Source organism: Protopterus annectens, chromosome 5.part0, assembly GCF_019279795.1.
Source record: "Protopterus annectens isolate FY-2018-M chromosome 5.part0, PAN1.0, whole genome shotgun sequence".
In the NCBI taxonomy this organism is placed as follows: Eukaryota; Metazoa; Chordata; order Ceratodontiformes; family Protopteridae; genus Protopterus; species Protopterus annectens.
Genome location: NC_056735.1, coordinates 263,751,680 through 263,771,444, shown reverse-complemented (window position 1 = coordinate 263,771,444; position 19,765 = coordinate 263,751,680). Strand labels below are relative to the sequence as shown.

Below are 19,765 nucleotides of genomic sequence, written 5' to 3'. Positions count from 1 at the left end.
AGCTTTTAAGTTAGGCAGATATTAACCTTTTGCTTGGAACAACAGAGAGTCTGATGGTTCTCCTGTCCTGGTGCTCTAACAAGGGTGATTGCTTGTGCTCAGTATATGGGGGCCGTCGGTGGTTGTGAGGCGCTGTATTAATACTCTGAAAGGATTCGAAGTCTGAAAGTCAAATGTCTTGTTGTTGTTTAGTAACTATAATAATCAGATATTTGCCAGGAAAACCACACATTTTGCAAGATGGAAACCAGAAATATGATTGAAAAAAAAAAACAATAATCTTCGGCGAAATCGGGGGTAGTTGAAATGTATGGCGTGGTGCTTTCATTCGTTCTCATTCTGCTGGTCTCACATTGTTGACCTTAACAACCATTGTCTGCCACCTCTGCGCGGCCACATTCCACATATAGGGAAATTCTTGTTCCATACTTGCTTAATTTAGAGACTCTGCCCTTTCAGGAAGCTCTTGTCACTTGTACAATATCTGTCACCATGTAATAGCTTTTAATTTAAAAAATTCGGAACACTACTTCTCACAAAGTGAAACAGATAGGTAAAATGTAGAATATTTACAACTACAACTGGGAAGGTTACACCACAGTAAAAATGTGGCACTGTTGTTATTTTATTTTGTCTTTTGTTGAAATAATGATTGCATTATTATTTGTTGTGGACACCTGGCTAAAACGTCGTATCAATTTAAGTGTGACATCTCTAAACTAGGTGGATTTTTTTAAGACTCAGAATGTGGAATGCTCCTCACAATGAGGTACAGCGTACAGGTATTGGTGGAAATCCTGACTTAAAACTTTTTTAAGCACGCCAAAAAAACTGCTGTTGAAATTTACCTGAATCATTAGCTCAGCCCCAGGGATGCATTGAGGTTTGTTTGCCTGATGCAAGATCTGTGGGTACACTACACGTTTGACTCGGACGCCTGTGATTGGTGAGGTTTGCCCTCCACACCCCCACGGCAGCCAACTGCAGTTGAATAAGCGAAGAGGCTGGTATCCTCAGCAGCAAATAGCATTCCACTCCGAGCGCGAGCCGCAGATGCTGCATGAAGTGTGCATGTTGGGAACGGTTGTTGCCTAAGATTTTTGGATAACAAAAAGTACATTACAAGCGTGAGTACTTTTATGTATTTTGCAGCATTAATTTAGTGTGGTATCAGTAGTTTATTGAGTAGAGCATGAATATAATGACGTATTTCTACAATGACATTTTAAGGTAGCATCTTTTAGGGTGTGAATCACTATTGCGTTGTATAGTTAAAACGCCATCTGGTCGCACGTAAGAAGCCTTCTGTTTAGATTTCGTTTGTTAAATGCTGACGCAGAAGTGTTGCTTTTTATTGATTGTATAATTACAAACTTATATTGACTTTAATGTAGTCATGTCCATATATAGGTTCATAGGTTCATATATATGTGCGTTAAAAGGTGGTATGTTGTAGCAGACTTAGCTGGCAATTTTTTATTTACTTGCATCTTGAATGGGGTTATGAGAAAATAGTACGTACTCCCCGGACTTGCCTTGAAGATTTCTACTTAATCGACATCTTTTGTTTGAACAACGCCGTTACCGAACTGCTATTAGCATAAGTCTTTCATCTTATTTGGAGCAAACTTTAACATGAAGCAGCTAGTAACCGGTTTTCCCTAACTTGGAACAAATACTAATGCAATGCTTGTCTTATTTAATTAGCACCATTTACTCTCTCATTCCGGAAATAAAGTGTGTAATGTCTAATAGATATTTTTAACTAAATGCCAGATAATTATTAAACTGAGAAATTGTTGAAGGATAAAGTTAGTTAATAGCTCATGAGAATTATATATGGAAAGCTCAGAATGGCAAATGGAAGAGTTTGTTTTCCAGCCGCTGTTTATGCTTTGATCACACAAATTGGCATGATCGCTTTTACTGCTGTGGCAGCGTGCCAAGGACACCTCTCCACTTTGCTCCTGGTGTCTTATTAACCAGCTGATTGTACGTACAGTACTGGACAACACTAGATACCCGTGAAGATAGCGGTGATTGTTCCTGATTCAGACAAACATGTTACTTCTGGGGCATGCTACTCTGTGTCCAAAATTAAAAAAAAATCATATGCAGTCTGTGTGATGTGATATCGTGGCAACTAGTGTAAAACAAAGGCGATAAAGTGTATTTTTACATGTCAGTTTTGGGAAGAGATAGTTAATAATTGCACAGCGTCGTCTTAGAGGCTTTTTAGCCACGTTCTAGACGACAAAGGGTACGTGCACTGTATATGGTGGGCAGTTTAGGGCAACCAGTTAAGCGTTTTTTTTTAAGTATACCGGGAGATTACTGTCGTATACATCGGGAAACTTTGCATTCACCAGAGATAGGGATTGAACGCCACATCCTAAAGCTGCGAGGAATCGATCTTGACTACTAGTAGACAGTAGATCAGATGATTCCCTGTTTCTCAAATTCAGCAAAATGTATCTCTCTCTCTCTCTCTCTCTCTCTCTTTAATGGGGATGGGGGTGCAGCTCAGTAGCCAGTAACAAACAGCCAAAAAAGTGAAGTGGGATGAGGGTGAAATGAGTTATTTTCTTTAGAGAGTGACACAACAAAGTGAAGTGTAGTTAGTTTCGTGTTGTAAGCCAGTAAGTACTGTTATTCATCCACAGCACTGGTACTTTAAAAGAACAGTATATATGTAGAGCATGGTGATGTATAAAGCATCATGAGGAATACACAATGACATTATGAGCTTGCATAACAGGATAAGACTTTTGAGAAGCAAATTTGCATGCTTTATAACTCATCTACTCATGGTGTCAGCAGCTTTTAAAGCCATAGCTTCAGTTTATTTAGATGCTTATTCATTAAGTGCTGATGCAGAATAACTAGCTTTAAATGGTAACAAAGACATTATAAATACAAAGTGTAAGCAATAGGTCTATGTCAACGAGCTGAAAAGCCGAGGCATTGCTAAATACACAATAAAATAAACAAGACAAAGGATTGCCTGAAATTGAACAAAGTATTGCACATTCCTAAGCCACAAAGACAGAAGATTCCAAAGATATGGGGCCTGGTAACAAATGACCAAACAGTAGACATTTCCTGACTATACCCAAGAAACTGTTATCAACAACCTCAAGAGCACAAAACCTGAATTGGTAGTACGGAACAACTGACTCAAGTAGGAAGGACCAGTGTTATGCAGTGAAAGAAAAAAACAGCACACATTTTATGACAACAATGTACAATGCAATAGTAAGCTAGTGTAATCTCTACAGCATGGGGTGTGTGTGTGTGTGTGTGTGTGTGTGTGTGTGTGTGTGTGTGTGTGTGTGGGGGGGGTTGCAAATGATAAGAACTACTGAGTAATCAGGCTTTGAAGTTTTGCACCAAATGCATCTCGTAACTCTGAACCTTCTACCTCTAGAATCCAGGTCAAATTTGGAAATAATCTGGGGCAGTTTTTTTAAAACATTATTACTGTTGACTTCAGAAGTTGGCAGAATAAGAAAATGTGAATTAATATGCATTTTCTGAAGTAAAATTAGTCTAGAACTCTAATTATTGTTATATAAGTTTAATTCACCACCTCTTCTCACAAAAATGCCAGTTTTAGAAGGGATGAAGCAACATTTTGAACCAAGATCAGGAGCATCACTGAAAATCAGGGATAGCTGAGAGTTCTGCTGCAGCTGGTCAGTCTGAGTGTCTTGAAGTCCAGGGTAAACAGCATTGCAGTAGATGGAGCTGCAAGGAAACTAAGACATGAATGTCAACCAGAAAATCCTGAGGCAGTCAAGGATCTTTAATTCTAGTAATATTTTTTTCTTCAGTGAAAGCAATATGACTTTATTATGGCTGATAAAATGAAAAAGGACTGCAAATGAAAAAAAAAAGTCAAATTGAGCAATAAGACAAAAAAAGTGGGAAGAAACTAAAATTAAAAATAACAGCCTATAGAAACAATATAACGATTCAGAAAAACTAAAGCTACAGCACAACTACATACAAAATATATTCGAAAACTAAAGTAAATAATGTAAAACTTCAACAGTAAATCATGAGAGAACTCAACAGTGCAGTCGACGGGCCTAATGGTAAAGCAGAATATATAGTCTTTCAAATAAAATTTTGGAAATAAAAGGGCACCAAACAACATGAATGACAGCTCGTGAATACACTGTGGGAAAAAAATCCATTAATGTACATTATCAAAGGTAGCTTGTACACTGCGGTGGTGGTGCTGCGGTAGCGTTGTCGCCTCACAGTAAGATGTCCTGTTCGATTCTCCGCTAGAGCGTCTTCTGTGTGGAGACGTGTGAATGGGCGTACCTTCGTTGAAGGTTGTGCGTCCGGGCTGGCAACTCGGCACGTAAAAATCTACTGCCAATCATTAGCGTACCGGAGTTCCGCTGTGGCGACCCCTAAACAGGAAAAGCCGAAAGACACAACCTCAAAGGTAGCTTGCAAATCCCTCAGTAATGTTACAAAATGGTCTTTAAAAAAAGCAAAGCAGTGTACCCATGAGGTCAAGTGGCTGGACTCCAAAATTATGTTATATGTCCAAACTGAAATAGTATTGTCCACAGTGCAGCAGACCAGATCCAAATGAAGAAAAAGAAAGTTACAGGCTGTTACTTGCAAACTTCCCTGAAGTATTGGGCATAGATATGAACTAACGGTAACATAAAAATGATCCATGTTAAAGTGGTTAAAACAAATAGCCACAAGACACTCTCTGTGGTTCCAAGTTCTTTCCTATGTTTCATAAGTGCCCTCAAGGGAAAACCATTCCAGTAAGTAGTAAATGCTGTAAGGTCCACATGGAATAGTTATAGAACTCTGGTCTGCTAAGCTTGGAGAAAGTAGCAAAGATGATCATCACGGTTAAGCAGTTTACAAATAAATGATTGTAAAAAAATGCATTCATTTTGTTAGATGCATCATTCAGCAGTAGGCCCACGTTGTTTCACAAGATTTGTTAATAAATAAGTTGTAAGTTATTTCTGAATTCACTAGCCATTAGGAATTGAGTACAGCAGTGCAGAAATTGGTTCACAATTTTTGAAGCAATGGCCTTTGTTTTCTGAAGGGAGGGAGGTTTTCTTTTTTAAGTGTTAATTTACAAGTAAATGTTGGATTGTTTGGATTTCAGTAGTTCAGGAACACCAGTTTGTGTACAATGTTTTCCTGTATCAGATTATTTTTCTTTAGACGATACACTGTAAAGCCATCCTAAAAGACTGCACAGTACTCCATTCTTGTGACTAATAGAGGTAATTGCCAATTTTATTCAGCTATGTTTATAATGCCATATATGTCCAGAAAGACATTCTTTCCATCATTTTCTTTTGGAGAGTCTGATGTGGTGCCTTTACGTTAGACTCTCCTTTTCCTGATCAGTGTGCCCATATCTGCCCTGGAGTCCATTTTATGGGCATGTCAGTCCAGCTGTAGTCATTCTAGGTCTAGATTTTGATATGCAAAATGGATAGCATAATTTGGTTGCGATTGTCCCACTTTCATAATAGTTATTTAGTGCAAAAAATGCACTCTTTAAAAGGATGCAGCTTTGTATTGGTGCAGTACCTCACAGGCCGTTCTGCGCAGATGTGGGCATGGTCTTACTGACTGACAAATAAAAGGGGCATGTCATCATATGGAAAGCATGCATAATTGACAGCTATGCTGACGTGGCATGAATATTCATTGTCTATTCGTACTTAACCCTTTTTCTCAATGTAGAGCTATCTCGGAGTTGGTATATTTAATTTGTGGGGGTGGGTGGGGTGCAGCCCCTCACATGGGGGGTCCAGGGGGGGCTTGCCCCCTGCAAAAGACAAAAAGATAATATTTGCAGATATAGTGCTATTTTTTTCCTTCATTTTTGCAGGTGGCCAAGCCCCTCCACATCCTCCATGTGGGGGCTGCACCCCCACTCCCTCTAATTAAATATACCAACTCTGAGATCACACTATATTGAGGAAAAGGGTAATCTATGAATAGACAATGAATATTAATGCCATTATTGATATTACTATTACTTAAGTTTACTAAGATGTCTGTGATTGTTGGATGGTCGGCAGAGTTTAGGCGAGACTTGCTACTGGCATCCTGTGACGTACTGCACTAATACAAAGCTTAGGATTTTGCTGCAAGGAAATTTCCCCTCGTTGTCATACAAGAACTGTGGAGTTGCTTATTTTAGTCAAGGGGTACAGGATGTGGAAAGCTTTGCCCCCTGCACAGTGTATACAGAAGAAAATTACGACCTCATATTCCTAGGTTTTGAACTTGAGCAGAATTCAGAATGTTAGTTCATAGGTAGGTACTAGGCTATCGGCCCTAGAGCCCATACAAGCCCAGCCAAAAAGGTACCCTGGCTTTTGCCACCCAAGAAAATTATTTTCCTGTGCCACTGTCGAGCAGAGCCACAGAAGTGATCCCCGGGGTGAATTTCTTATTTCCCATCCAGTCATCAAGATTTTTCTTGAAGAGTACTAATGAGGAGCTTTGTTTGATATAGATAGGTAGTTTATTCCAGAGTATGGGAAGTCTCTGGGGCAGGACTCTATCCCTCCGGCATGTTCTGTTTATTGTGGTGACAAGGTTTAGGTCCCTAGAGCTTGTAGCTCGGAGGGATTGGGACTTCTTTAAGTGGAGCATGTCCAACAGCTATGGGTTTGACATAGCTTTGTATGTTAGGCAGAGATCACCTCTGAGTAAGTGATATGCGATGGAGTAAAGCTGGAGTTTTTTGAGATGGTCTGTGTAGGGCATCTGTTTGAGGCCGGTAATTCTCTTTGTGAGGCATTTCTGTGGCCTTTCCAGTTGTTGAAGATATTTTGTGAGGTACATACCAAAAGGGGCATTGTACTCTATAATGGATCTAATGAGTGATGAGTAGAGGGGAAGGATGACCTCTTTTTTTTCTGGATGAGAAACCTTTTGTGATGAGTTGTGCCACATAGAAGGATTTCCTGACTGTTGTGGCGATGTGATTATCAAAGGAGAGACTACTGTCTACCTGTGTCCCAAGATCTCTTATCACACTTTTGGTGTTAAGTATACTACCGCCTATGTTGTAGTTCATGGGTACAGAGTTTTTACCAAAGGGGATGACAATGCACTTTTTGGCATTGAGCTTGAGGCCATGACTTTGACACCAGGCATCTTTCTCAGTGTCCATGTTGTTAGGAGTTTCGATTATGGCTCCTAGTTTGCAGTCATCTGTGAACTTCATTAGCCAATGACCTTCTGTGTTAGCCTGTACTTCAGAGAAGTAGATACCAAACAGGAGAGGACCCAGGACTGAACCCTGTGGTTCTTCACTTGTCACTGGTCTGAAGTCGGATTTGGAGTCTGCTACTTTCACAGTGTGGGTTCTGTCAGTGAGCCATTTGGCAACCCATCTTGTGACATAGGGATGTATACCTAGTTTAGTGAGTTTATCTATAATTCCAGAGTGGGGGGTGGTGTCGAAAGCCTTGGCAAGATCTAGATAGGCTGTGTGAACCACCTTACCCTCGTCTACGGCTTTGGTGACTGCTTCAAAAAAGTCTATCAGGTTTAGGAGACATGATCTGCCTTTTACAAACCCGAACTGGGTGGGGTCCAGAGTTTGGAGATTACCAATGTCTTTGTTTATAAGTTCCATGATGATACGTTCCATGGCCTTGTAGACCAGGCTCGTCAGGCTAATGGGGCGGTAGTTCCCAGGGTTCATGGTGGCTCCCCCCTTGTGGAGTGGGATAACCATTTCTGTGTGCCATTCAGCGGGCATAAAGCCTGAGGTGAGGCTATGATTGAACATGGTACTTAGGTGGGGTACCAGTTCGTTCTGAAGTTAATGTAGAACGCAGCCTGGGATGTTGTCTGGTCCCAAGGATGCTGTGTTCTTGGCTTTGGAAAGTGTGGTTTTTACCTGTGCAGCCGTGATTACAAGAATTTTGCATTCTTCCGGTATAGAGATGGGCTCTTTAGGGGGTGAGAATGGGGTAAAGTTAGCACTGAACCTATCTGCCAGGATGTTGGTAATATCAGTTGGTTCTGTATATTTAGTGCCATTGTGCTGTAACTCAGAGCAGATCTGAGTGTTGCCATTGAGATTCTTGACATAGCTATAGAATGCTTTGTGGTTGTCTTTAGAATCAGTGGTGATTTTGTTTTCGTAACTAGCTTTGGAGGATTTTATTAGGGATCGCAGCTTCGTACTGAGGCTGACCAGGGATCTCCTTCACTCATGGGATTTTACTCTCTTTTGCAACAGTTTCTTCCTTCTGTTGTACAATTTGTTTATGGCAGGGGACCACCAGATTGGCTTCCTTTTTTTGGAGGATAGCGTCTTGGTTCTGTTTGGGATAGCACGATCCATGCACTCGTATAAGTGCTTATAAAGTGCAATTGTGTAGGATTCAGTAGTCATAACTGTATTGTCCCATCTGCATGGGTGTCATGACGTTCACCACTTCTGTCTTAAGAAGCATGAAGTTGGCTTTGGAGAAATTTCTTCCCGTGGTTTCCTTAATGGGGGTGGGGGCAGGATGTGGATAGCTAGGGTAATTTAGCTTATGGTTGGATCGGACCAGACCAATGAGGCGTTGACTTCAGGTGTGGAACATCAGTCATTCATGTTGGTAATTACTAGATCTAGGATATTTTTGCCCCTGGTGGGGGTGTGGATAAGTTGAACCAGGGCATTGGAATTTATGAATTCCAGAAAGCGTTGAGGGAAGGAGTTGGTACATGAGTAGTTTTCCCAGTTAATGGTGGGGTAGTTGAAATCGCCCATTATTAGGGTGTTTGGTTGAACCCTAATATTTTCCAGTACATCAAGAAAAGAGAAGTGGGAATCCTGGGGCATGGTGGGGGATCTGTAGCAAGCTACAATTTGGATTGCAGTTCTGCCCAGAGTTAGTTGCACTTGGATAATCTTGGCTTCAGTATGCTGAGCAACTAGCCTGGGGGTGTGGATATCCTTAATGAATATGGACACACCTCCGCCTTTGGTTCTCCAGTCCAGATTACATGGCCGAAAAGTGTGGTATGAGTTATAGCCTGGTAGTGCAGGGGTGCTGTCTGGAGCCTTGAACCAGGTCTCAGTCACTGCACAGATATCAATGTTCTCCTCCATTTTAAGGAGTGCCTCAAGTGAGGGCATTTTGAGATTTAGACTTCTAGCATTGAGTAGCATCACCCTCAGTTTTTGCTTGCCTGTTCCTGTTACAGTGGTGAATTCATAATTTGAACCTTGCCTAAAAAAGGCACTATAGGGGCAGCAAGAATCTCAGCCAGTATCTGGAATCCCAGGGGTGACCGGTGCAGGCCATCTCTGGCAAAGCATTGTGGTCTGTCGACCATGTCATCCCAGGCAGACAGATACTGGATCCCTTTAGAATGACACCAGAAGCTTAGCCAATTGTTGAAGTCAATCATTTTGTCCTTGTATTGCGGTATCATTTTGGGTGATGGCAGAATGCTACTCAGGGCTAGGGTCATACCTGCCTGGATTACAAGATTGCAGAGCTCTTCCATGTCTCTTTTCATGCAGTCCAGAGAGGTACGTCTCTGGTCATTCACACCAACATGGACAATGACAGAGTCATATTTGTACTTGTCGTGGAGTGACCTGAGTGCGTGGGTTATGTGGTGGATCCTGGCACCCGACAGGCAGCTGACAGTGACCTTCTCCTTGTTTAGCCTGGTGAGTGGGACATCAGTGTGCCTGACTATAGAGTCACCTATGACTAGTGTGTTGGGTACGTTGTTTTGCCTTATTGGCTGTGGTTGAGTGGCACACTGAGTCTGCAGGCTATCTGTCATTTGGATTGTGCTGGGGGGTGGAGGTTGCTTGCATTTCTGCTTTGGAGGTCTCTGTTGCTTGATCAGATTATTATTGAGAGCCTCCGCAAATGTTTTTGTATTTCTGTGTGGATTTTGGTGGTGTAGATTTAGTGAGACAATGTGATGAGGGTGGTGGTGTGCAAGTGTTTACCTTCTCTTGACTGTCAAGTTCAGTCTTGGTTGGAGAGAGCTTTACCTCCAGTTTGGCTAGATAAGTGCATCTCAAAATTCCACATTGAAAGGGTCTGTCACACATTCAATGTTATTTTTTTTTTTTTTTTTTTTTTTTTTTTACTGATATTCATAGTATATAGTACTGAATCACATTAATTCATAAAAATATTTTTTATAAAGAAAATGTAACACATTTGAACCATCATGTGAGCATCCTAGTGAAAGTCTTTAGTAAGCTATTTTTAAGTGTTCCACATTTTGTCAGTTTGTATCACATTATGAGCGGTAGTGTTCCTCATTTTGGACATGGAAGGTTGAAGGCTATGGGCAATGCAGAAGAATCCCCTTATGTCTGAGGTATAGTGACTGATCTTGGAGCTGATTTTGTGGAGGTAAATCTCCCTACATTTGGAGCGTGGGTAGCTTTGTGTCACAGCTGTTGTATCTTTAGGCTTTTCCTGGTTAGGGGTCGCCACAGCGGAACTCCGGTCCGCTAATGATTGGCAGTAGATTTTTACGTACCGAGTTGCCAGCCCTGACACACAACCTTCAACGAAGGTACACCCATTCACGCATGTCTCCACACAGAAGACTCTTTAGCTGAGAATCGAATAGGACAATGTCTTACTGTGAGGCGACAACACTACTGCAGCACCACCACCGCAGTATAGCTTTGTGTCACAGCAAATTCAGGATTTGAATTTGACTTCCTTTTCTTGATTTCTTGCGTACAAGCATAAGTCAGAATTCTAACAAAGGAGACTTTGACCTGGAGGCTTCTTTTATTGTTGTACAGGATGTTTCAGGAAAAAAAAAATACTGTTTAATATATGCAGACTAAATTAAGTATGAAATGGGAAATAGATGCTCACTCACTGTGGGATAGACGAATCCACTAACCTTTAGATTCATTTGAGTCCAGCTTTGCTTCCTTTATAAACTTTATGGATTATTAATTGTTTTTTGATGCAGAAGAGTGTGAAATCCCACTAAGTACACACATTCCGTTTTATGTCGTACCAATAAATGTGCCTGTAGTTTTCTAACCACAACAAAATAATTCTGTATGATGATTACAAGTTTGTCTACTTTAACAGTAGAAAAAGCCAGAGGCAGCCTTTAATATGTCTGAGTAGTCACACAGATTAAGGATTGAGCCTTAAATTAGACCATGTTTTTGCATACTGCACTACACACTACATCAGAATGCCAAGAGTTATGCCTTGCTGGGACAATTTGCTTTTAGTAGTCAGAAGCAGGAAGAGTAGTAACCCAGGAAACAAAAGTGATCTGAGACAGTGACTCAGCAAGTTTCAGCACTGGTTTCAGTGTGTATGGAAGAAATTTACACTTTAATGTCCTGTCATTGGCATTTATGATATGTTTGTTGTGATGTAAACGTGTTATATAGTCAATTTTGGATCGGTGCTCTACCCCAGTAAACAAATGTAAATAAAATACATTTAATGATTAAATAAAATACGTTAAATGATAAAACATGTAAGTATTTATCTATTTATTTATTGATACCCATATAAGTGGACTGGTTCTGGGACCCTTTTCAGCCACAATCTGGGCACCAGGACAACAGAACAGAGATCACAAAATGATACATACGTGCTATGCAGTTTAGAATGGCTACTGATTTTACCATGTGTGTGTGTTAACCAAGTTGATGCATATCCATAAAATTGCATGGAAGCATAACAGATTGGTTCAGTAGAACATGTGCTCTTGTAGTTCTCTTTTAGGGGTCCTTGAGTTTTTGCCAGAAGCATTCGTATACAGCAGTCCTCGTCAGGTGTTTTGGTAGAAGGTTCTAACTGGCAGGTATTACCTATGAAATGACCTTTTCTCCCGCAGCCAAGATTAATTGGGGTCTGGTCAATAAAATTCATAAATTGCATAGTATGCTAGTAGAGGTAGTGGGACCTCTTGATATGCAGGCTGTGTCATATTCACTTTTCATCACCTTAACCCCTGGACTGTATCATTGGTCTGTTATGAAAGAAAGGTTCCTCATTAGGTCATTACAAGGGAACGGTACCTTATAAGCCTTTTCATTTTCTGTTAATGTTAAGTGTTGGGATAACCTTCATGGTGATACTTTCTGTTTTACATAAGGTAGTATTCCTTGCTGATTTTTGTATCCTGTTGCTATTTTAACACTGTGACAGATCATGTTCCAGTGAAATTGGATATACACATTCCAGTACAATGGGCTTCCTACTCTGCTTGTTTATGGCCTGGTAAAAAGAGAATATAAAGTACTGCAGTGCCACTTGTACCCTGACTGCAATTTACAGTTAAATTATTTATCCTGCAGCAATTGCTCTAGTTGATGGTGCTTTTTGATTTGAGTCAGAGTCCTGGGAAATAATAAAAACTTGATCATCTTCCCTGTCTGTGCACAAATTCAACAAAATGGAGCAAATGAGAGGAGTTTTTGAGCCTTTGAGGGGGCAGAATTTACATGTTAACAGTGGTGTGAGCTGGGTAGATCCAGTGTACATATGGAGGAACGACCATGCTTTTAAAATTAGTGAAGGTTTGCCTACCTATTCCCCATATCCTGACAGGGCTGTGTCAGCCATCTGGCAGTTATTTCTGTCTCTAATAGCAGAAATTCCCAAACCATGTCCATTGTGTCCGTAGTAACTTCAGTAACCATGGTGTTGGAGAGTAATATACGTAACTCCATACTGGTGTATGTAAGCAATATAAGCCTTTGGTTTCCTTCTTTGTGTATATTCATATGGCCACACAAGCTCTTTCCCATTTTGATGTTAGTGAGGTTGCAGAGTGCATTATATTACGACACATGATGTATTTCACAGCACTGTTCAGTTTTCTTTTGTTTGTATTGAGCTAGGGGTATCTGCAGAACCTAACAGAAAAAGTATACCAGTCTTCAAACTCAGACCTTACATGGCATCTGAAAATTTCTACTTGAAAAATTTGCTCTACTGGATGCATGCTTGGATATTTCCTTTTTCAGTGCAGACATAAAGCAAGATTAAGTTCACTGTTTGACAGACTTGCATGTTTGACTTGGCTGACTGATAAGTGCTCTAAACTTGGACAGACAATTATTATCTAAGTCAGAAGTCCGCTTCACCTGTACTGAGGTTATTCAGTGTCACTGGAGTTCAGCAGCTGCTTTTCACATGACATGAGCATCTGCACACATTTCCACAAAAGTGCCTTTTCATACCCTTGTATACTCATCATATTGATCACTGCTGCAGTAGCCTTAGCTATACGGGTATATTCTCCCTACCGGCTACAATATCATTAGACAAGACAGACCACTTCGTAAAGGGGGTGGAACTGCCTTACTGTACAAGTCCAACTTAACTGTCCATCAATTACCATACTCCTACCCCTCCCCCAATAATTGGGACATACTTATCTCACAACTTCAACTTCACCCTAAAAAGGTCGTCACCACAATTGTGATCTATATTCCACCTGGTAATACACCTGCTAGCCTCGAAGACTTCTTATCCTGCTGTTCTTCCACATACTCACAAGAAACTCTTATTCTGGGGGACTTCAACCTAGATTGGTTCACCTGTATATCAGAACCACCAAGTAATCTAATAAATCTCTATGGCTACCAGCAGCTAGTCCAAATTCCAACTAGATGTGATAAAAAAATCCAAAAGGGAATCCATCCTTGACTGGGTCCTAACTAACAACCCCACATTGTACCCTCGCACAGGCAGTTTTCCAGACACCTTAAGTGACCACAGCATAATATACTTTATACGTAGTAGAACAAGCATATGCAAAACCACTAACTATATATCCACTAGAAACACACAAACATTCTCTCCTGAGGTCCTCAACACTTTACTCTGTGACTGGACCCCCCTAAAACCCTCCCACTTGACCAGGCTGTAGCATATTTCAACGAAACATTTCTATAACACCTAGACACTGTCGCTCCATTGTGCAAAATCAAGGTTAGAACCTCTACAAACCCCTGGCTCAGTAAAGAATCCAAACAAAAATTCAAGTCCAGAGACACTGCCTGGCTTTACTATCAAAAAAAACAAACAAACACAAAGCCTAACTAAGTACCAAGAACTGCGCAACCGTGCAAAAAAATGCATTAGGCCGGACAAAAATCCTACTACACAACATTACAAACTAAATACCAACAAAACCCCCAAAAATTTTGGAAAAATGTAGACCAGCTACTAAAATCCACCCAAAAGGCTACCCCCAAACCAACCACCCCTGACACTAAAGTTCCCATCGAAACACAATTCAACTCCCACTTTGTGAACTCAATTATATCCTTAGTATCACAGGACAGTTCCTTCCTCACTATCCCCCCAACACAAATAACACTAATACAAGCTTTACCCTCAAAACAGTTTCCACCACTTCAATCAAAAGCATGCTCTCCAAACTAAAAACCTCGTCAACAGCAGCCAACTTACTCCCCAGCTATTTCTTGAAACTCACAAAAGATGCTATTGCCATCCCAGTCTCCACTCTCATAAACAGATCAGTTGTTGAAAACTATGTGCCCAAACTCTGGAAAATATCCTATGTTACACCCATACATAAAGGCGGGACCTCCACTGAACTTAATAACTACAGACCCATTGCTTTACTCTCCCCCCTGGCCAAAATCCTAGAAAAATGCATCCATGCCCAGATGCTAAACTATCTGCTAGACAGCAACATCCTGTCACCTACTCAGCATGGTTTCAGACCTGCCCATAGTACCACTACAGCCCTCCTCTGCTTCACAGACACAGTAAACTGTCTCAGAAATGAAGGCCTACAGGTGTCAACTCTTTTTTGGATATGTCCAAAGCATTTGACACAGTCTCACACCAAATCCTGCTAAACAAGCAAAACCAATGTCGCCTATGAAATTTCACTCTTACCTGGTTCCAAAGCTACTTAACTGACAGGTACCAAGCTGTGAAATGGGAAAAGTCTCTCTCTCCTCATCTGCCCATAACTATAGGAGTCCCACAGGGTTCTATCTTAGGACCACTACTATTCACAGTCTTCACAAATGACCTCCATACCTCCACATAGCATGCATCTATCATTCAGTATGTAGATGAAATTACCTTAATCTGTGCCGCACAAAACATTCCCACCCTCCTGCAAACAACTCAGCTAGCATTCTCTGACATTGAAAACTACCTTACCAAAGCCCAACCTATCCTCAATCCAAAGAAAACTCAGCTTATGATTATAACCAGTTCTAACAAAACACTGATACAGTCAATTCACTATCTACTCCACAAATGCTACTCCAATCACTCCAGTGGCACAGGCTAAGCTATTGGGAATAACCATAGACTCCCACCTAAAATTTGATAGTCATCTCAACTTAACTATTAAAAAAGTACATGCCAAACTGGGATCACTCTACCGTATCAAACCATTTCTTACCAACAACACAAGATCAGCCATTGCTCGCTCCTAACTTCTATCCACCCTACTCTATGCATCTCCCATTCTGACTAATCTCAACAAAACTGAACTAAGCAAAATGGAAGCCTGCTATAACAGAATTACCCACGTTGCTGCAAATTGCTCACATAGAACTCATCACTGTACTGCTTTGAGACAGCTCCACTGGCTTGTACTGCCCAACCTCCTAACTTACAATCAGCTCTGTCTCTATCTATTACCTCCCCAATAAGTGTCCTGCCCTCAAAAACCTAGTACAACATCACTCAGCCAAAAGGCCTCTTAGATCATCAAGCAAACTACTACTAGAAGTCGCCAACAGCTACAATAGCTTTGGAGACACTATATAGTAGTTCAGTGGGTAAAAAATGGAACTCTCTCCCCACTAGCATACAAAACACATCATCCAAAGCCTCCTTTAAAAACCTCATTAAGCAACATCTCAAGCAAAGATGGCAGTGCCATGATTGCTCCCCAGGCTAGTGAAAGCAGACAAGGTACACATGCTAAACCTAGAGTACTTGATAATAGTTTTCACTCTTACTCACAAACACTTGCTAATCTAAAATGTATGTACTGTACCTGTGTACTAGTGTACTATGTATGTATTCTACCTATGTTCCAGATTTCAGCTGTACACCACAAATCTATTAATTACCTTTATTTTTAAATTAATATTTTTTTGTTTGTTCTCTCCACTGTAACTGCTGATGTGCCGCATACCACTGTAAAACATGTCTTTTGTAATTTGTGTGTATACTGATCATGTCCTACTAAATGTATCTGTAATTTTTCTTTGTGGAGCTTTTCTCCCCGGGCCTCTGCTGAAAAAGGGCCTTTTCAGCTCAGTCAGACACCCCCCGTTAACAAATGTAAAATAAATAAATATATACTTCCTGTATAACAGCTGTCCAGCTTCCAAAGCTTCAAGGCACCTTCCGCACACCCATCTGGCAGGTAGCTCAATCTGAGCTGACTAAAAGACAAGTTAGGGCACAAAGTCCTGCAGATCTTATTGCCACCAAAGAGTACACTCCTCTGAAGCCTTTGAGGATCGAGGTTTGGCTTATGTAGTTCTTTTGTCAGACAGGTAAATTCCCTTTGGGGAAAGAAAACTTCCATTTTCTTATTTTTGTTGCTGTTTTCTTACTTTCCTCTTCAGAAAAGTTATTTTAATGCTAGGAGTGTTGTGTTGTAATCGACTGTCACAAGACTGTAGTTAACTTTTAAACAGAGTACTCATTTTTTCTATCAGTTTAAAAGTGGTGTAAAGTAACTGAAAAAAAATTTTCTGTGGAGAAATTGTGTTTATCTTACTTTTGTAGTGGTGGCATAGTGGTTTAAAATGGTTTTGACTGAGTTTTCCTGTAAAAACTTTTGTAGACTGGTGGTGTTTACTGTCATTTGTTGCTTGCCTTCCCTGGGAAAAAGGCATCATTTTTCGCTTGTCCGTGGAACAGACTACTGGTTCCAGAGTCAAGTTCTTCTTCCAGCCACAAAAAAAAATAAATAAATAAAATAAGCAAACAGCTTTTGCCACTACAACAGGCTAGCAATTTGCCTCAGTGGGTAACTCTGCTGTGGCCATTTATTGTACCTTAGGCCACGCATTTTTCACCCTAGGTCCCTCTGGTATAGCACCTACAACTACTATGGACCAGGGGTTAGCCACATCCTCTGGTTGTTGGTTCCCTCAGCTGGCAAGGGAGAGCCACTGTTGTTGTTCCTGGAAGAGGGAACAGGGAATGTTTCCTTCTTGTATCAGAATGGTGTACCATCTCTGATAAAGCTACTGCTGCCATTAGTAACATGGTTGGCCTCATTTTTCCTGTAAAAAAAAAAAAAAATGAAAACCAAGAATGTATTTATCTCTCCACAAATTTCTTTGGATACGAGTAGTTAACTGTGTCTGGCTCCATCTTTAATTAAGGCTCTTTGATCCTTCTTGTAAAGTAGTTTCAGGTAAAAGAAAGAGGGATATTTCTTTTCCTGAAGAGATTCAATATTCTGAATGTGAACAGGAAGATGCAAGGATGGGTACATGTTTTTTCTTCTTCTTAGATTTCTGATTCAGACTTCTAGGAGAGCTCAGTTTCTGATTCTCCCTGTGAGGTTTTCTGTTTCTCTAAAATGATTGCTAGAATTGGCCAGTGTTTTCAGTGGGAGGGCACAGAGGTTTTTCATTCCCTTAGAAGAGATTCTCCCCGGGATTCATGAAGCTTGCGCCAGGCGCAGGCATAGCGTAGGCAGTATAGCACCAAATATGGCCGTTGAGCGATTCAGGTACGATCCAATCCCATGTGCACTACTGGCGTACGCCAGAACTGCACAGCCCTCAGCTTAGGTATGCTAATCAACCCATGCGCAGTGCAGCACCATGCAAATGGAGGTATATAGCGTTTCATGAAGTGGTGCAGGTGTAGCATAAGCCCACGGAAATGTAAACCAAAAAACACTGTTTACATTTTCCCAAACAGAACATCGGAGCTATGGAAGCGGCCCAGTCTCATGTATTACAAAGTTAACATATGCCAATGGCTAAATACACAGCCAATGGCATAAGAAAAGATGCACAACACCTAAAAAACATTTAATGTCATGGCCACAATAATGCAAAGTACAACCGCAGGGCATGTGTGCGCAAACTGGAACACAAAGAAAATATATACAAATTTCATAAAATCGCAGTGTAATACCATTGCGTATTATGGTGAAATACTGATTTGTATGCATGGTACACCACAACCAAGCTGCAAGGATTGCTAAGGGTCAGTGACAGTGTTCGGCATGGTAACTATGAATTAGTAGTCAATGCCATGCAAATGAGGCAGGTAATACTGAATCACAAATGTCCCCCCGGATTAAGGATGTACCATACAGCACAGCGCTATAACCACAGCTCTCTCTGTTCTGAGTCGGGCAGAATTTTTTCCCTCCCTCCTACCCATTTAAGTTGTCTTGTTAAATACCACTGTCTTTCTAGTTGCCCGCCTCTTATGTTAATCTGACCATATATCTCATTTCTCTCTACTTTCACTGGCTTATGTGAGTAATCACAAAACCATCACTTTTGAAATCCCACCCCTTAAATTATTTAAATTTATTGGCCATCCTACAGTATTTCATAGTACCAAAATACAAAAGTAACCACCCCTTTCAGTCCATCTTGCTGTTTTAAAAATAGTAACTCTCCACTAAACCTTAACTTTTAAACAGGTAAAACTCAAGTTACCTACTTTCATATCTAACTTCTCTAGTGCACACTGCAGAGTGCATTCTTTTCAATCTTACCTTTAAGCATCCCTGTTACTAGCACTTTCTCTAATACCTAAAAAGATCATCTCTACTTGACTCCAAGTAGACTTTTCTCTATCTGTTAAACCTAGCACTTGCTCCTAGAGTACTTATTTCCTTGATACGGCACTCTTATAGATAGCACCCCAAAAAAGGCAAACCCCCATTTCTCGGTCACCCACGTCCCCCGGAATCTCTTTTAAAGTTTTTTTGTCTAGTCCTTCTAGCATGTCGAGGGATCAGTTGCTAGTGTCCTCTCCTGCTCAGCTGGTGAACCTGGGAATATTGAGGCAATGTTACAATTGCCTCATGTACACAGACAACCCTCTCCTCCTCCCACAAAACACAAATACATGCGAGAGATGCAACTATACGGCCAAACTGGAGGCTGAGCTCTCTCAACATAGGACTGGCAAGACCAGTCAGGAGGAGAAGGTTACCACACACACTATAGACCCAGTCTCACATAGTACAATCACAACCTCAAATCATACACATAAACACACAAAGACATACTCGGCTCTGATCAAAAATCTACCAAAACAGCAGAGGCCACCAAAGCAGACACCCAAACAACCACCACCTCAGAACACAACACCTGCAACACATAGACCTGCAACACATAGTCCTCACAGTCAGAGTGTCAAACAGTCACAGCCCTTAAGGCCAAACACAATGCCAGACACACTAGTCATTGGTGACTCCATAGTCAGACACACTGACATCCCGCTCACCAGACTGAGTAAGGAGAAGGTCACAGTAAGCTGCCTGTCGGGCGCTAGAACACGCCACATAACGCAAGCACTCAGGTCTCTCAACAGCAGGTACAAATACGACTCAGTCATTGTCCACGCTGGTGTAAACGACCTGAGATGTACCTCCTTGGACTACATGAAAAGAGACATTGAGGAGCTCTCTGATTATGTAGCCCAGGCAGGTATGACCCTGACCTTGAGCAGTATCCTACCTTCACCAAGAATGATGCCACAATACAGAGATAAGATGA

General features: G+C 41.0%; 1 protein-coding gene across 2 annotated transcripts in view; it reads left to right on the top strand.

Moving 5' to 3' along the window:
- The first annotated feature begins 1,016 nt into the window (after positions 1-1,016).
- The window catches only part of CBS (cystathionine beta-synthase), a 656,282-nt gene continuing 637,533 nt past the window's right edge, over positions 1,017-19,765 (top strand). For both annotated transcript variants that reach the window (XM_044072237.1, XM_044072236.1), the window contains exon 1: positions 1,017-1,127. The gene's annotated coding sequence lies outside the window, so the exon portion shown is untranslated. The remainder of the gene's footprint in view (positions 1,128-19,765) is intronic.